Source organism: Somniosus microcephalus, chromosome 11, assembly GCF_052327205.1.
Source record: "Somniosus microcephalus isolate GS21.2 chromosome 11, FLI_Smic_1.0, whole genome shotgun sequence".
NCBI lineage: Eukaryota > Metazoa > Chordata > Chondrichthyes > Squaliformes > Somniosidae > Somniosus > Somniosus microcephalus.
The window spans coordinates 112,618,324-112,633,129 of NC_140997.1; positions in this window are offsets into that span (position 1 = coordinate 112,618,324).

A 14,806-nucleotide genomic window follows, 5' to 3' on the forward strand; every position below is an offset into this window, starting at 1 on the left:
ACTTTCGCAGGCTTTCTTTCACAGGCCAGTGTCGGGAGCGGTGAGAGCGGAGACTCAGTGAGTATTTAAACTCACTTTCGCAGGCTTTCTTTCACAGGCCAGTGTCGGGAGCGGTGAGAGCGGAGACTCAGTGAGTATTTAAACTCACTTTCGCGGGCTTTCTTTCACAGGCCAGTGTCGGGAGCGGTGAGAACGGAGACTCAGTGAGCATTTAAACTCACTTTCGCGGGCTTTCTTTCACAGGCCAGTGTCGGGAGCGGTGAGAGCAGAGGTTCAGTGAGTATTTAAACTCACTTTCGCAGGCTTTCTTTCACAGGCTGGTCTCAGGAGCGGTGAGAGCGGAGTCTCAGTGCGTATTTAAACTCGCTTTCGCAGGCTTTCTTTCACAGGCTGGTGTCGGGAGCGGTGAGAGCGGAGGTTCAGTGAGTATTTAAACTCACTTTCGCAGTCTTTCTTTCACAGGCCAGTGTCGGGAGCGGTGAGAGCAGAGGTTCAGTGAGTATTTAAACTCACTTTCGCAGGCTTTCTTTCACAGGCTGGTGTCGGGAGCGGTGAGAGCGAAGGTTCAGGGAGTATGTAAACTCACTTTCGCAGGCTTTCTTTCACAGGCCAGTGTCGGGAGCGGTGTGAGCGGAGACTCAGTGAGTATTTAAACTCACTTTCGCAGGCTTTCTTTCACAGGCCAGTGTCGGGAGCGGTGAGAGCGGAGACTCAGTGAGTATTTAAACTCACTTTCGCAGGCTTTCTTTCACAGACCAGTGTCGGGAGCGGTGAGAGTGGAGGTTCAGTGAGTATTTAAACTCACTTTCGCAGGCTTTCTTTCACAGGCCATTGTCGGGAGCGGTGAGAGCGAAGGTTCAGTGAGTATTTAAACTCACTTTCGCAGGCTTTTTTTCACAGGCCAGTGTCGGGAGCAGTGAGAGCGGAGGTTCAGTGAGTATTTAAACTCACTTTCGCGGGCTTTCTTTCACAGGCTGGTGTCGGGAGCGGTGAGAGCCGAGGTTTAGTGAGTATTTAAACTCACTTTCGCAGGCTTTCTTTCACAGGCCAGTGCCGGGACCGGTGAGAGCGGAGACTCAGTGAGTATTTAAACTCACTTTCGCGGGCTATCTTTCACAGGCCAGTGTCGTGAGCGTGAGAGCGGAGACTCAGTGAGTATTTAAACTCACTTTCGCAGGCTTTTTTTCACAGGCCAGTGTCGGGAGCGGTGAGAGCGGAGGTTCAGTGAGTATTTAAACTCACTTTCGCAGACTTTCTTTCACAGGTTGGTGTCGGGAGCAGTGAGAGCGGAGGTTCAGTGAGTATTTAAACTCACTTTCGCAGGCTTTCTTTCACAGGCCATTGTAGGGAGCGGTGAGAGCGGAGGTTCCGTGAGTATTTAAACTCACTTTCGCAGGCTTTCTTTCACAGGCCAGTGTCAGGAGCGGTGAGAGCGGAGACTCAGTGAGTATTTAAACTCACTTTCGCGGGCTTTCTTTCACAGGCCAGTGTCGGGAGCGGTGAGAGCGGAGACTCAGTGAGCATTTAAACTCACTTTCGCGGGCTTTCTTTCACAGGCCAGTGTCGGGAGCGGTGAGAGCAGAGGTTCAGTGAGTATTTAAACTCACTTTCGCAGGCTTTCTTTCACAGGCTGGTCTCAGGAGCGGTGAGAGCGGAGTCTCAGTGAGTATTTAAACTCGCTTTCGCAGGCTTTCTTTCACAGGCAGGTGTCGGGAGCGGTGAGAGCGGAGGTTCAGTGAGTATTTAAACTCACTTTCGCAGTCTTTCTTTCACAGGCCAGTGTCGGGAGCGGTGAGAGCAGAGGTTCAGTGAGTATTTAAATTCACTTTCGCAGGCTTTCTTTCACAGGCTGGTGTCGGGAGCGGTGAGAGCGAAGGTTCAGGGAGTATTTAAACTCACTTTCGCAGGCTTTCTTTCACAGGCCAGTGTCGGGAGCGGTGTGAGCGGAGACTCAGTGAGTATTTAAACTCACTTTCGCAGGCTTTCTTTGACAGGCCAGTGTCGGGAGCGGTGAGAGCGGAGACTCAGTGAGTGTTTAAACTCACTATTGCGGGCTTTCTTTCACAGGCCATTGTCGGGAGCAGTGAGAGCGGAGGTTCAGTGAGTATTTAAACTCACTTTCGCAGTCTTTTTTTCACAGGCCAGTGTCGGGAGCGGTGAGAGCGGAGACTCAGTGAGTATTTAAACTCACTTTCGCAGGCTTTCTTTCACAGACCATTGTCGGGAGCAGTGAGAGCGGAGGTTCAGTGAGTATTTAAACTCACTTTCGCGGGCTTTCTTTCACAGGCTGGTGTCGGGAGCGGTGAGAGCCGAGGTTTAGTGAGTATTTAAACTCACTTTCGCAGGCTTTCTTTCACAGGCCATTGTCGGGAGCGGTGGGAGCGGAGGTTCAGTGAGTATTTAAACTCACCTTCGCAGGCTTTCTTTCACAGGCCAGTGTCGGGAGCGGTGAGAGCGAAGGTTCAGTGAGTATTTAAACTCACTTTCGAAGGCTTTCTTTCACAGGCCAGTGTCGGGAGCGGTGTGAGCTGAGACTCAGTGAGTATTTAAACTCACTTTCGCAGGCTTTCTTTCACAGGCCATTGTCGGGAGCGGTGAGAGCGGAGGTTCAGTGAGTATTTAAACTCACTTTCGCGGGCTTTCTTTCACAGGCCAGTGTCGGGAGCGGTGAGAGCGGAGACTCAGTGAGCATTTAAACTCACTTTCGCGGGCTTTCTTTCACAGGCCAGTGTCGGGAGCGGTGAGAGCGGAGACTCAGAGAGTATTTAAACTCACTTTCGCGGGATTTTTTTCACAGGCCAGTGTCGGGAGCGGTGAGAGCGAAGGTTCAGGAAGTATTTAAACTCACTTTCGCAGGCTTTCTTTCACAGGCTGGTGTCAGGAGCGGTGAGAGCGGAGTCTCAGTGAGTATTTAAACTCGCTTTCGCAGGCTTTCTTTCACAGGCTGGTGTCGGGAGCGGTGAGAGCGGAGGTTCAGTGAGTATTTAAACTCACTTTCACAGTCTTTCTTTCACAGGCCAGTGTCGGGAGCGGTGAGAGCAGTGGTTCAGTGAGTATTTAAACTCACTTTCGCAAGCTTTCTTTCACAGGCTAGTGTCGGGAGCGGTGAGAGCAGATGTTCAGTGAGTATTTAAACTCACTTTCGCAGGCTTTCTTTCACAGGCCAGTGTCGGGAGCGGTGTGAGCGGAGACTCAGTGAGTATTTAAACTCACTTTCGCAGGCTTTCTTTCACAGGCCAGTGTCGGGAGCGGTGAGAGTGAAGGTTCAGTGAGTATTTAAACTCACTTTCGCAGGCTTTTTTTCACAGTCCATTGTTGGGAGCGGTCGGAGCGGAGACTCAGTGAGTATTTAAATTCACTTTCGCAGGCTTTCTTTCACAGGCCAGTGTCGGGAGCGGTGAGAGCGGAGGTTCAGTGAGTATTTAAACTCACTTTCGCGGGCTTACTTTCACAAGCCAGTGTCGGGAGCGGTGAGAGCGGAGACTCAGTGAGTATTTAAACTCACTTTCGCGGGCTTTCTTTCACAGGCCAGTGTCGGGAGCGGTGAGAGCGGAGACTCAGTGAGTATTTAAACTCACTATTGCGGGCTTTCTTTCACAGGCCAGTGTCGGGAGCGGTGAGAGTGAAGGTTCAGTGAGTATTTAAACTCACTTTCGCAGACTTTTTTTCACAGGCCAGTGTCGGGAGCGGTGAGAACGGAGACTCAGTGAGTATTTAAACTCACTTTCGCGGGCTTTCTTTCACAGGCTGGTCTCAGGAGCGGTGAGAGCGGAGTCTCAGTTAGTATTTAAACTCGCTTTCGCAGGCTTTCTTTCACAGGCTGGTGTCGGGAGCGGTGAGAGCGGAGGTTCAGTGAGTATTTAAACTCACTTTCGCAGTCTTTCTTTCACAGGCCAGTGTCGGGAGCGGTGAGAGCAGAGGTTCAGTGAGTATTTAAATTCACTTTCGCAGGCTTTCTTTCACAGGCTGGTGTCGGGAGCGGTGAGAGCGAAGGTTCAGGGAGTATTTAAACTCACTTTCGCAGGCTTTCTTTCACAGGCCAGTGTCGGGAGCGGTGTGAGCGGAGACTCAGTGAGTATTTAAACTCACTTTCGCAGGCTTTCTTTCACAGGCCAGTGTCGGGAGCGGTGAGAGCGGAGACTCAGTGAGTATTTAAACTCACTTTCGCAGGCTTTCTTTCACAGACCAGTGTCGGGAGCGGTGAGAGCGGAGGTTCAGTGAGTATTTAAACTCACTTTCGCAGGCTTTCTTTCACAGGCCATTGTCGGGAGCGGTGAGAGCGGAGGTTCAGTGAGTATTTAAACTCACTTTCGCAGGCTTTTTTTCACAGGCCAGCGTCGGGAGCAGTGAGAGCGGAGGTTCAGTGAGTATTTAAACTCACTTTCGCGGGCTTTCTTTTTCTTTCACAGGCTGGTGTCGGGAGCGGTGAGAGCCGAGGTTTAGTGAGTATTTAAACTCACTTTCGCAGGCTTTCTTTCACAGGCCATTGTCGGGAGCGGTGGGAGCGGAGGTTCAGTGAGTATTTAAACTCACTTTCGCAGGCTTTCTTTCACAGGCCAGTGTCGGGAGCGGTGAGAGCGAAGGTTCAGTGAGTATTTAAACTCACTTTCGCAGGCTTTCTTTCACAGGCCAGTGTCGGGAGCGGTGTGAGCTGAGACTCAGTGAGTATTTAAACTCACTTTCGCAGGCTTTCTTTCACAGGCCATTGTCGGGAGCGGTGAGAGTGGAGGTTCAGTGAGTATTTAAACTCACTTTCGCGGGCTTTCTTTCACAGGCCAGTGTCGGGAGCGGTGAGAGCGGAGACTCAGTGAGCATTTAAACTCACTTTCGCGGGCTTTCTTTCACAGGCCAGTGTCGGGAGCGGTGAGAGCGGAGACTCAGTGAGTATTTAAACTCACTTTCGCGGTCTTTCTTTCTCAGGCCAGTGTCGGGAGCGGTGAGAGCGGAGACTCAGAGAGTATTTAAACTCACTTTCGCGGGATTTTTTTCACAGGCCAGTGTCGGGAGCGGTGAGAGCGGAGGTTCAGTAAGTATTTAAACTCACTTTCGCAGGCTTTCTTTCACAGGCTGGTGTCAGGAGCGGTGAGAGCGGAGTCTCAGTGAGTATTTAAACTCGCTTTCGCAGGCTTTCTTTCACAGGCTGGTGTCGGGAGCGGTGAGAGCGGAGGTTCAGTGAGTATTGAAACTCACTTTCACAGTCTTTCTTTCACAGGCCAGTGTCGGGAGCGGTGAGAGCAGTGGTTCAGTGAGTATTTAAACTCACTTTCGCAGGCTTTCTTTCAAAGGCTAGTGTCGGGAGCGGTGAGAGCAGATGTTCAGTGAGTATTTAAACTCACTTTCGCAGGCTTTCTTTCACAGGCCAGTGTCGGGAGCGGTGTGAGCGGAGGTTCAGTGAGTATTTAAACTCACTTTCGCAGGCTTTCTTTCACAGGCCAGTGTCGGGAGCGGTGAGAGTGAAGGTTCAGTGAGTATTTAAACTCACTTTCGCAGGCTTTTTTTCACAGTCCATTGTTGGGAGCGGTGGGAGCGGAGACTCAGTGAGTATTTAAATTCACTTTCGCAGGCTTTCTTTCACAGGCCAGTGTCGGGAGCGGTGAGAGCGGAGGTTCAGTGAGTATTTAAACTCACTTTCGCGGGCTTACTTTCACAAGCCAGTGTCGGGAGCGGTGAGAGCGGAGACTCAGTGAGTATTTAAACTCACTTTCACGGGCTTTCTTTCACAGGCCAGTGTCGGGAGCGGTGAGAGCGGAGACTCAGTGAGTATTTAAACTCACTTCCGCGGGCTTTCTTTCACAGGCCAGTGTCGGGAGCGGTGAGAGCAGAGGTTCAGTGAGTATTTAAACTCACTTTCGCAGGCTTTCTTTCACAGGCTGGTCTCAGGAGCGGTGAGAGCGGAGTCTCAGTGAGTATTTAAACTCGCTTTCGCAGGCTTTCTTTCACAGGCCAGTGTCGGGAGCGGTGAGAGCAGAGACTCAGTGAGTATTTAAACTCACTATTGCGGCCTTTCTTTCACAGGCCATTGTCGGGAGCAGTGAGAGCGGAGGTTCAGTGAGTATTTAAACTCACTTTCGCAGGCTTTTTTTCACAGGCCAGTGTCGGGAGCGGTGAGAGCGGAGACTCAGTGAGTATTTAAACTCACTTTCGCAGGCTTTCTTTCACAGACCAGTGTCGGGAGCGGTGAGAGCGGAGGTTCAGTGAGTATTTAAACTCACTTTCGCAGGCTTTCTTTCACAGGCCATTGTCGGGAGCGGTGAGAGCGGAGGTTCAGTGAGTATTTAAACTCACTTTCGCAGGCTTTTTTTCACAGGCCAGTGTCGGGAGCAGTGAGAGCGGAGGTTCAGTGAGTATTTAAACTCACTTTCGCGGGCTTTCTTTCACAGGCTGGTGTCGGGAGCGGTGAGAGCCGAGGTTTAGTGAGTATTTAAACTCACTTTCGCAGGCTTTCTTTCACAGGCCATTGTCGGAAGCGGTGGGAGCGGAGGTTCAGTGAATATTTAAACTCACTTTCGCAGACTTTCTTTCACAGGCCAGTGTCGGGAGCGGTGAGAGCGAAGGTTCAGTGAGTATTTAAACTCACTTTCGCAGGCTTTCTTTCACAGGCCAGTGTCGGGAGCGGTGTGAGCTGAGACTCAGTGAGTATTTAAACTCACTTTCGCAGGCTTTCTTTCACAGGCCATTGTCGGGAGCGGTGAGAGCGGAGGTTCAGTGAGTATTTAAACTCACTTTCGCGGGCTTTCTTTCACAGGCCAGTGTCGGGAGCGGTGAGAGCGGAGACTCAGTGAGTATTTAAACTCACTTTCGCGGGATTTTTTTCACAGGCCAGTGTCGGGAGCGGTGAGAGCGGAGGTTCAGTAAGTATTTAAACTCACTTTCGCAGGCTTTCTTTCACAGGCTGGTGTCAGGAGCGGTGAGAGCGGAGTCTCAGTGAGTATTTAAACTCGCTTTCGCAGGCTTTCTTTCACAGGCTGGTGTCGGGAGCGGTGAGAGCAGATGTTCAGTGAGTATTTAAACTCACTTTCACAGTCTTTCTTTCACAGGCCAGTGTCGGGAGCGGTGAGAGCAGTGGTTCAGTGAATATTTAAACTCACATTCGCAGGCTTTCTTTCACAGGCTAGTGTCGGGATCGGTGAGAGCAGATGTTCAGTGAGTATTTAAACTCACTTTCGCAGGCTTTCTTTCACAGGCCAGTGTCGGGAGCGGTGAGAGTGAAGGTTCAGTGAGTATTTAAACTCACTTTCGCAGGCTTTTTTTCACAGTCCATTGTTGGGAGCGGTGGGAGCGGAGACTCAGTGAGTATTTAAATTCACTTTCGCAGGCTTTCTTTCACAGGCCAGTGTCGGGAGCGGTGAGAGCGGAGGTTCAGTGAGTATTTAAACTCACTTTCGCGGGCTTACTTTCACAAGCCAGTGTCGGGAGCGGTGAGAGCGGAGACTCAGTGAGTATTTAAACTCACTTTCGCGGGCTTTCTTTCACAGGCCAGTGTCGGGAGCGGTGAGAGCGGAGACTCAGTGAGTATTTAAACTCACTATTGCGGGCTTTCTTTCACAGGCCAGTGTTGGGAGCGGTGAGAGTGAAGGTTCAGTGAGTATTTAAACTCACTTTCGCAGGTTTTCTTTCACAGGCCAGTGTCGGGAGCGGTGAGAGCGGAGACTCAGTGAGTATTTAAACTCACTTTCGCAGGCTTTCTTTCGCAGACCAGTGTCGGGAGCGGTGAGAGCGGAGGTTCAGTGAGCATTTAAACTCACTTTCGCAGGCTTTCTTTCACAGGCCAGTGTCGGGAGCGGTAAGAGCGAAGGTTCAGTGAGTTTTTAAACAGACTTTCGCAAGCTTTCTTTCACAGGCCAGTGTCGGGAGCGGTAAGAGCGAAGGTTCAGTGAGTATTTAAACTCACTTTCGCAGGCTTTCTTTCACAGGCCATTGTAGGGAGCGGTGAGAGCGGAGGCTCAGTGAGTATTTAAACTCACTTTCGCAGGCTTTCTTTCACAGGCCAGTGTCGGGAGCGGTGAGAGCGGAGACTCAGTGAGTATTTAAACTCACTTTCGCGAGCTTTCTTTCGCAGGCCAGTGTCGGGAGCGGTGAGAGCGGAGACACAGTGAGTATTTAAACTCACTTTCGCGAGCTTTCTTTCGCAGGCCAGTGTCGGGAGCGGTGAGAGCGGAGACTCAGTGAGTATTTAAACTCACTTTCGCGGGCTTTCTTTCACAGGCCAGTGTCGGGAGCGGTGAGAGCGGAGACTCAGTGAGTATTTAAACTCACTTTCGCAGGCTTTCTTTCACAGGCCAGTGTCGGGAGCGGTGAGAACGGAGACTCAGTGAATATTTAAACTCACTTTCGCGGGCTTTCTTTCACAGGCTGGTCTCAGGAGCGGTGAGAGCGGAGTCTCAGTGAGTATTTAAACTCGCTTTCGCAGGCTTTCTTTCACAGGCTGGTGTCGGGAGCGGTGAGAGCGGAGGTTCAGTGAGTATTTAAACTCACTTTCGCAGTCTTTCTTTCACAGGCCAGTGTCGGGAGCGGTGAGAGCAGAGGTTCAATGAGTATTTAAACTCACTTTCGCAGGCTTTCTTTCACAGGCTGGTGTCGGGAGTGGTGAGAGCGAAGGTTCAGGGTAGTATTTAAACTCACTTTCGCAGGCTTTCTTTCACAGGCCAGTGTCGGGAGCGGTGTGAGCGGAGACTCAGTGAGTATTTAAACTCACTTTCGCAGGCTTTCTTTCACAGGCCAGTGTCGGGAGCGGTGAGAGCGGAGACTCAGTGAGTATTTAAACTCACTATTGCGGGCTTTCTTTCACAGGCCATTGTCGGGAGCAGTGAGAGCTGAGGTTCAGTGAGTATTTAAACTCACTTTCGCAGGCTTTTTTTCACAGGCCAGTGTCGGGAGCAGTGAGAGCGGAGACTCAGTGAGTATTTAAACTCACTTTCGCAGGCGTTCTTTCACAGACCAGTGTCGGGAGCGGTGAGAGCGGAGGTTCAGTGAGTATTTAAACTCACTTTCGCAGGCTTTCTTTCACAGGCCATTGTCGGGAGCGGTGAGAGCGGAGGTTCAGTGAGTATTTAAACTCACTTTCGCAGGCTTTTTTTCACAGGCCAGTGTCGGGAGCAGTGAGAGCGGAGGCTCAGTGAGTATTTAAACTCACTTTCGCGGGCTTTCTTTCACAGGCTGGTGTCGGGAGCGGTGAGAGCCGAGGTTTAGTGAGTATTTAAACTCACTTTCGCAGGCTTTCTTTCACAGGCCATTGTCGGGAGCGGTGGGAGTGGAGGTTCAGTGAGTATTTAAACTCACTTTCGCAGGCTTTCTTTCACAGGCCATTGTCGGGAGCGGTGAGAGCCGAGGTTCAGTGAGTATTTAAACTCACTTTCGCGGGCTTTCTCTCACAGGCCAGTGTCGGGAGCGGTGAGAGCGGAGACTCAGTGAGTATTTAAACTCACTTTCGCAGGCTTTCTTTCACAGGCTGGTGTCGGGAGCGGTGAGAGCGGAGGTTCAGTAAGTATTTAAACTCACTTTCGCAGGCTTTCTTTCACAGGCTGGTGTCAGGAGCGGTGAGAGCGGAGTCTCAGTGAGTATTTAAACTCGCTTTCGCAGGCTTTCTTTCACAGGCCAGTGTCGGGAGCGGTGAGAGCAGTGGTTCAGTGAGTATTTAAACTCACTTTCGCAGGCTTTCTTTCACAGGCTAGTGTCGGGAGCGGTGAGAGCAGATGTTCAGTGAGTATTTAAGCTCACTTTCGCAGGCTTACTTTCACAAGCCAGTGTCGGGAGCGGTGAGAGCGGAGACTCAGTGAGTATTTAAACTCACTTTCGCAGGCTTTCTTTCACAGGCCAGTGTCGGGAGCGGTGAGAGCGGAGACTCAGTGAGTATTTAAACTCACTTTCGCGGGCTTTCTTTCACAGGCCAGTGTCGGGAGCGGTGAGAGCGGAGACTCAGTGAGTATTTAAACTCACTTTCGCAGGCTTTCTTTCACAGGCCAGTGTCGGGAGCGGTGAGAGCGAAGGTTCAGTGAGTTTTTAAACAGACTTTCGCAAGCTTTCTTTCACAGGCCAGTGTCGGGAGCGGTGAGAGCCGAGGGTTAGTGAGTATTTAAACTCACTTTCGCAGGCTTTCTTTCACTGGCCAGTGTCGGCAGCGGCGAGAGCGGAGGTTCAGTGAGTATTTAAACTCACTTTCGCAGGCTTTCTTTCAGAGGCCAGAGTCGGGAGCGGTGAGAGCGGAGGTTCAGTGAGTATTTAAACTCACTTTCGCAGGCTTTCTTTCACAGGCCAGTGTCGGGAGCGGTGAGCTCGGAGAATCAGTAAGTATTTAAACTCACTTTCGCGGGCTTTCTTTCACAGGCCAGTGTCGGGAGCGGTGAGAGCGGAGACTCAGTGAGTATTTAAACTCACTTTCGCAGGCTTTCTTTCACAGGCCAGTGTCGGGTGCGGTGAGAGCGGAGACTCAGTGAGTATTTAAACTCACTTTCGCAGGCTTTCTTTCACAGGCCAGTGTCGGGACCGGTGAGAGCGGAGACTCAGTGAGTAGTTAAACTCACTTTCGCAGGCTTTCTTTCACAGGCCAGTGTCGGGACCGGTGAGAGCGGAGACTCAGTGAGTATTTAAACTCACTTTCGCGGGCTATCTTTCACAGGCCAGTGTCGTAAGCGTGAGAGCGGAGACTCAGTGAGTATTTAAACTCACTTTCGCAGGCTTTCTTTCACAGGCCATTGTCGGGAGCAGTGAGAGTGGAGGTTCAGTGAGTATTTAAACTCACTTTCGCAGGCTTTCTTTCACAGGTTGGTGTCGGGAGCGGTGAGAGCGGAGGTTCAGTGAGTATTTAAACTCACTTTCGCAGGCTTTCTTTCACAGGCCATTGTAGGGAGCGGTGAGAGCGGAGACTCAGTGAGTATTGAAACTCACTTTCGCGGGCTTTCTTTCACAGGCCAGTGTCGGGAGCGGTGAGAGCGGAGACTCAGTGAGTATTTAAACTCGCTATTGCGGGCTTTCTTTCACAGGCCATTGTCGGGAGCAGTGAGAGCGGAGGTTCAGTGAGTATTTAAACTCACTTTCGCGGGCTTTCTTTCACAGGCCAGTGTCGTGAGGGGTGAGAGCGCAGATTCAGTAAGTATTTAAACTCACTTTCGCAGGCTTTTTTTCACAGGCCAGTGTCGGGAGCGGTGAGAGCGGAGACTCAGTGAGTATTTAAACTCACTATTGCGGGCTTTCTTTCACAGGCCATTGTCGGGAGCAGTGAGAGCGTAGGTTCAGTGAGTATTTAAACTCACTTTCGCGGGCTTTCTTTCACAGGCCAGTGTCGGGAGCGGTGAGAGCGGAGACTCAGTGAGTATTTAAACTCACTTTCGCAGGCTTTCTTTCACAGACCAGTGTCGGTTGCGGTGAGAGCGGAGGTTCAGTGAGCATTTAAACTCACTTTCGCAGGCTTTCTTTCACAGGCCATTATCGGGAGCGGTGAGAGCGGAGGTTCAGTGAGTATTTAAACTCACATTCGCAGGCTTTTTTTCACAGGCCAGTGTCGGGAGCAGTGAGAGCGGAGGTTCAGTGAGTATTTAAACTCACTTTCGCAGGCTTTCTTTCACAGGCCAGTGTCGGGAGCGGTGAGAGCGAAGGTTCAGTGAGTATTTAAACTCACTTTCGCAGGCTTTCTTTCACAGGCCAGTGTCGGGAGCCGTGTGATCGGAGACTCTGAGTATTTAAACTCAATTTCGCAGGCTTTCTTTCACAGGCCAGTGTCGGGAGCGGTGAGAGCGGAGACTCAGTGAGTATTTAAACTCACTTTCGCGGGCTTTCTTTCACAGGCCAGTGTCGGGAGCGGTGAGAGCGGAGACTCAGTGAGTATTTAAACTCACTTTTGCTGGCTTTCTTTCACAGGCCAGTGTCGGGAGCGGTGAGATCGGAGGTTCAGTGAGTATTTAAACTCACTTTCGCGGGCTTACTTTCACAAGCCAGTGTCGGGAGCGGTGAGAGCAGAGACTCAGTGAGCATTTAAACTCACTTTCGCGAGCTTTCTTTCGCAGGCCAGTGTCGGGAGCGGTGAGAGCGGAGACTCAGTGAGTATTTAAACTCACTATTGCGGGCTTTCTTTCACAGGCCATTGTCGGGAGCAGTGAGAGCGGAGGTTCAGTGAGAATTTAAACTCACTTTCGCGGGCTTTCTTTCACAGGCCAGTGTCGTGAGGGGTGAGATCGGAGGTTCAATGAGTATTTAAACTCACTTTCGCAGGCTTTTTTTCACAGGCCAGTGTCGGGAGCGGTGAGAGCGGAGACTCAGTGAGTATTTAAACTCACTTTCGCGGGCTTTCTTTCACAGGCTGGTGTCGGGAGTGGTGAGAGCGGAGACTCAGTGAGCATTTAAACTCACTTTCGCGGGCTTTCTTTCACAGGCTGTTGTCAGGAGCGGTGAGAGCGGAGTCTCAGTGAGTATTTAAACTCGCTTTCGCAGGCTTTCTTTCACAGGCTGGTGTCGGGAGCGGTGAGAGCAGAGGTTCAGTGAGTATTTAAACTCACTTTCGCAGGCTTTCTTTCACAGGCTGGTGTCGGGAGCGGTGAGAGCGAAGGTTCAGGGAGTATTTAAACTCACTTTCGCAGGCTTTCTTTCACAGGCCAGTGTTGGGAGCGGTGTGAGCGGAGACTCAGTGAGCATTTAAACTCACTTTCGCGAGCTTTCTTTCGCAGGCCAGTGTCGGGAGCGGTGAGAGCGGAGACTCAGTGAGTATTTAAAATCACTATTGCGGGCTTTCTTTCACAGGCCATTGTCGGGAGCAGTGAGAGCGGAGGTTCAGTGAGAATTTAAACTCACTTTCGCGGGCTTTCTTTCACAGGCCAGTGTCGTGAGGGGTGAGATCGGAGGTTCAGTGAGTATTTAAACTCACTTTCGCAGGCTTTTTTTCACAGGCCAGTGTCGGGAGCGGTGAGAGCGGAGACTCAGTGAGTATTTAAACTCACTTTCGCGGGCTTTCTTTCACAGGCTGGTGTCGGAAGTGGTGAGAGCGGAGACTCAGTGAGCATTTAAACTCACTTTCGCGGGCTTTCTTTCACAGGCTGTTGTCAGGAGCGGTGAGAGCGGAGTCTCAGTGAGTATTTAAACTCGCTTTCGCAGGCTTTCTTTCACAGGCTGGTGTCGGGAGCGGTGACAGCAGAGGTTCAGTGAGTATTTAAACTCACTTTCGCAGGCTTTCTTTCACAGGCTGGTGTCGGGAGCGGTGAGAGCGAAGGTTCAGGGAGTATTTAAACTCACTTTCGCAGGCTTTCTTTCACAGGCCAGTGTTGGGAGCGGTGAGAGCGGAGACTCAGTGAGTATTTAAACTCACTTTCGCAGGCTTTCTTTCACAGGCCAGTGTCGGGAGCGGTGAGAGCGAAGGTTCAGTGAGTATTTAAACTCACTTTCGCAGGCTTTCTTTCACAGGCCAGTGTCGGGAGCGGTGAGAGCGGAGACTCAGTGAGTATTTAAACTCACTTTCGCGGGCTTTCTTTCACAGGCCAGTGTCGGGAGCGGTGAGAACGGAGACTCAGTGAGTATTTAAACTCACTTTCGCGGGCTTTCTTTCACAGGCTGGTCTCAGGAGCGGTGAGAGCGGAGTCTCAGTGAGTATTTAAACTCGCTTTCGCAGGCTTTCTTTCACAGGCTGGTGTCGGGAGCGGTGAGAGCGGAGGTTCAGTGAGTATTTAAACTCACTTTCGCAGTCTTTCTTTCACAGGCCAGTGTCGGGAGCGGTGAGAGCAGAGGTTCAGTGAGTATTTAAACTCACTTTCGCAGGCTTTCTTTCACAGGCTGGTGTCGGGAGCGGTGAGAGCGAAGGTTCAGGGTAGTATTTAAACTCACTTTCGCAGGCTTTCTTTCACAGGCCAGTGTCGGGAGCGGTGTGAGCGGAGACTCAGTGAGTATTTAAACTCACTTTCGCAGGCTTTCTTTCACAGGCCAGTGTCGGGAGCGGTGAGAGCGGAGACTCAGTGAGTATTTAAACTCACTATTGCGGGCTTTCTTTCACAGGCCATTGTCGGGAGCAGTGAGAGCTGAGGTTCAGTGAGTATTTCAACTCACTTTCGCAGGCTTTTTTTCACAGGCCAGTGTCGGGAGCGGTGAGAGCGGAGACTCAGTGAGTATTTAAACTCACTTTCGCAGGCGTTCTTTCACAGACCAGTGTCGGGAGCGGTGAGAGCGGAGGTTCAGTGAGTATTTAAACTCACTTTCGCAGGCTTTCTTTCACAGGCCATTGTCGGGAGCGGTGAGAGCGGAGGTTCAGTGAGTATTTAAACTCACTTTCGCAGGCTTTTTTTCACAGGCCAGTGTCGGGAGTAGTGAGAGCGGAGGCTCAGTGAGTATTTAAACTCACTTTCGCGGGCTTTCTTTCACAGGCTGGTGTCGGGAGCGGTGAGAGCCGAGGTTTAGTGAGTATTTAAACTCACTTTCGCAGGCTTTCTTTCACAGGCCATTGTCGGGAGCGGTGGGAGTGGAGGTTCAGTGAGTATTTAAACTCACTTTCGCAGGCTTTCTTTCACAGGCCAGTGTCGGGAGCGGTGAGAGCGAAGGTTCAGTGAGTATTTAAACTCACTTTCGCAGGCTTTCTTTCACAGGCCAGTGTCGGGAGCGGTGTGAGCTGAGACTCAGTGAGTATTTAAACTCACTTTCGCAGGCTTTCTTTCACAGGCCATTGTCGGGAGCGGTGAGAGCGGAGGTTCAGTGAGTATTTAAACTCACTTTCGCGGGCTTTCTTTCACAGGCCAGTGTCGGGAGCGGTGAGAGCGGAGACTCAGTGAGCATTTAAACTCACTTTCGCGGGCTTTCTTTCACAGGCCAGTGTCGGGAGCGGTGAGAGCGGAGACTC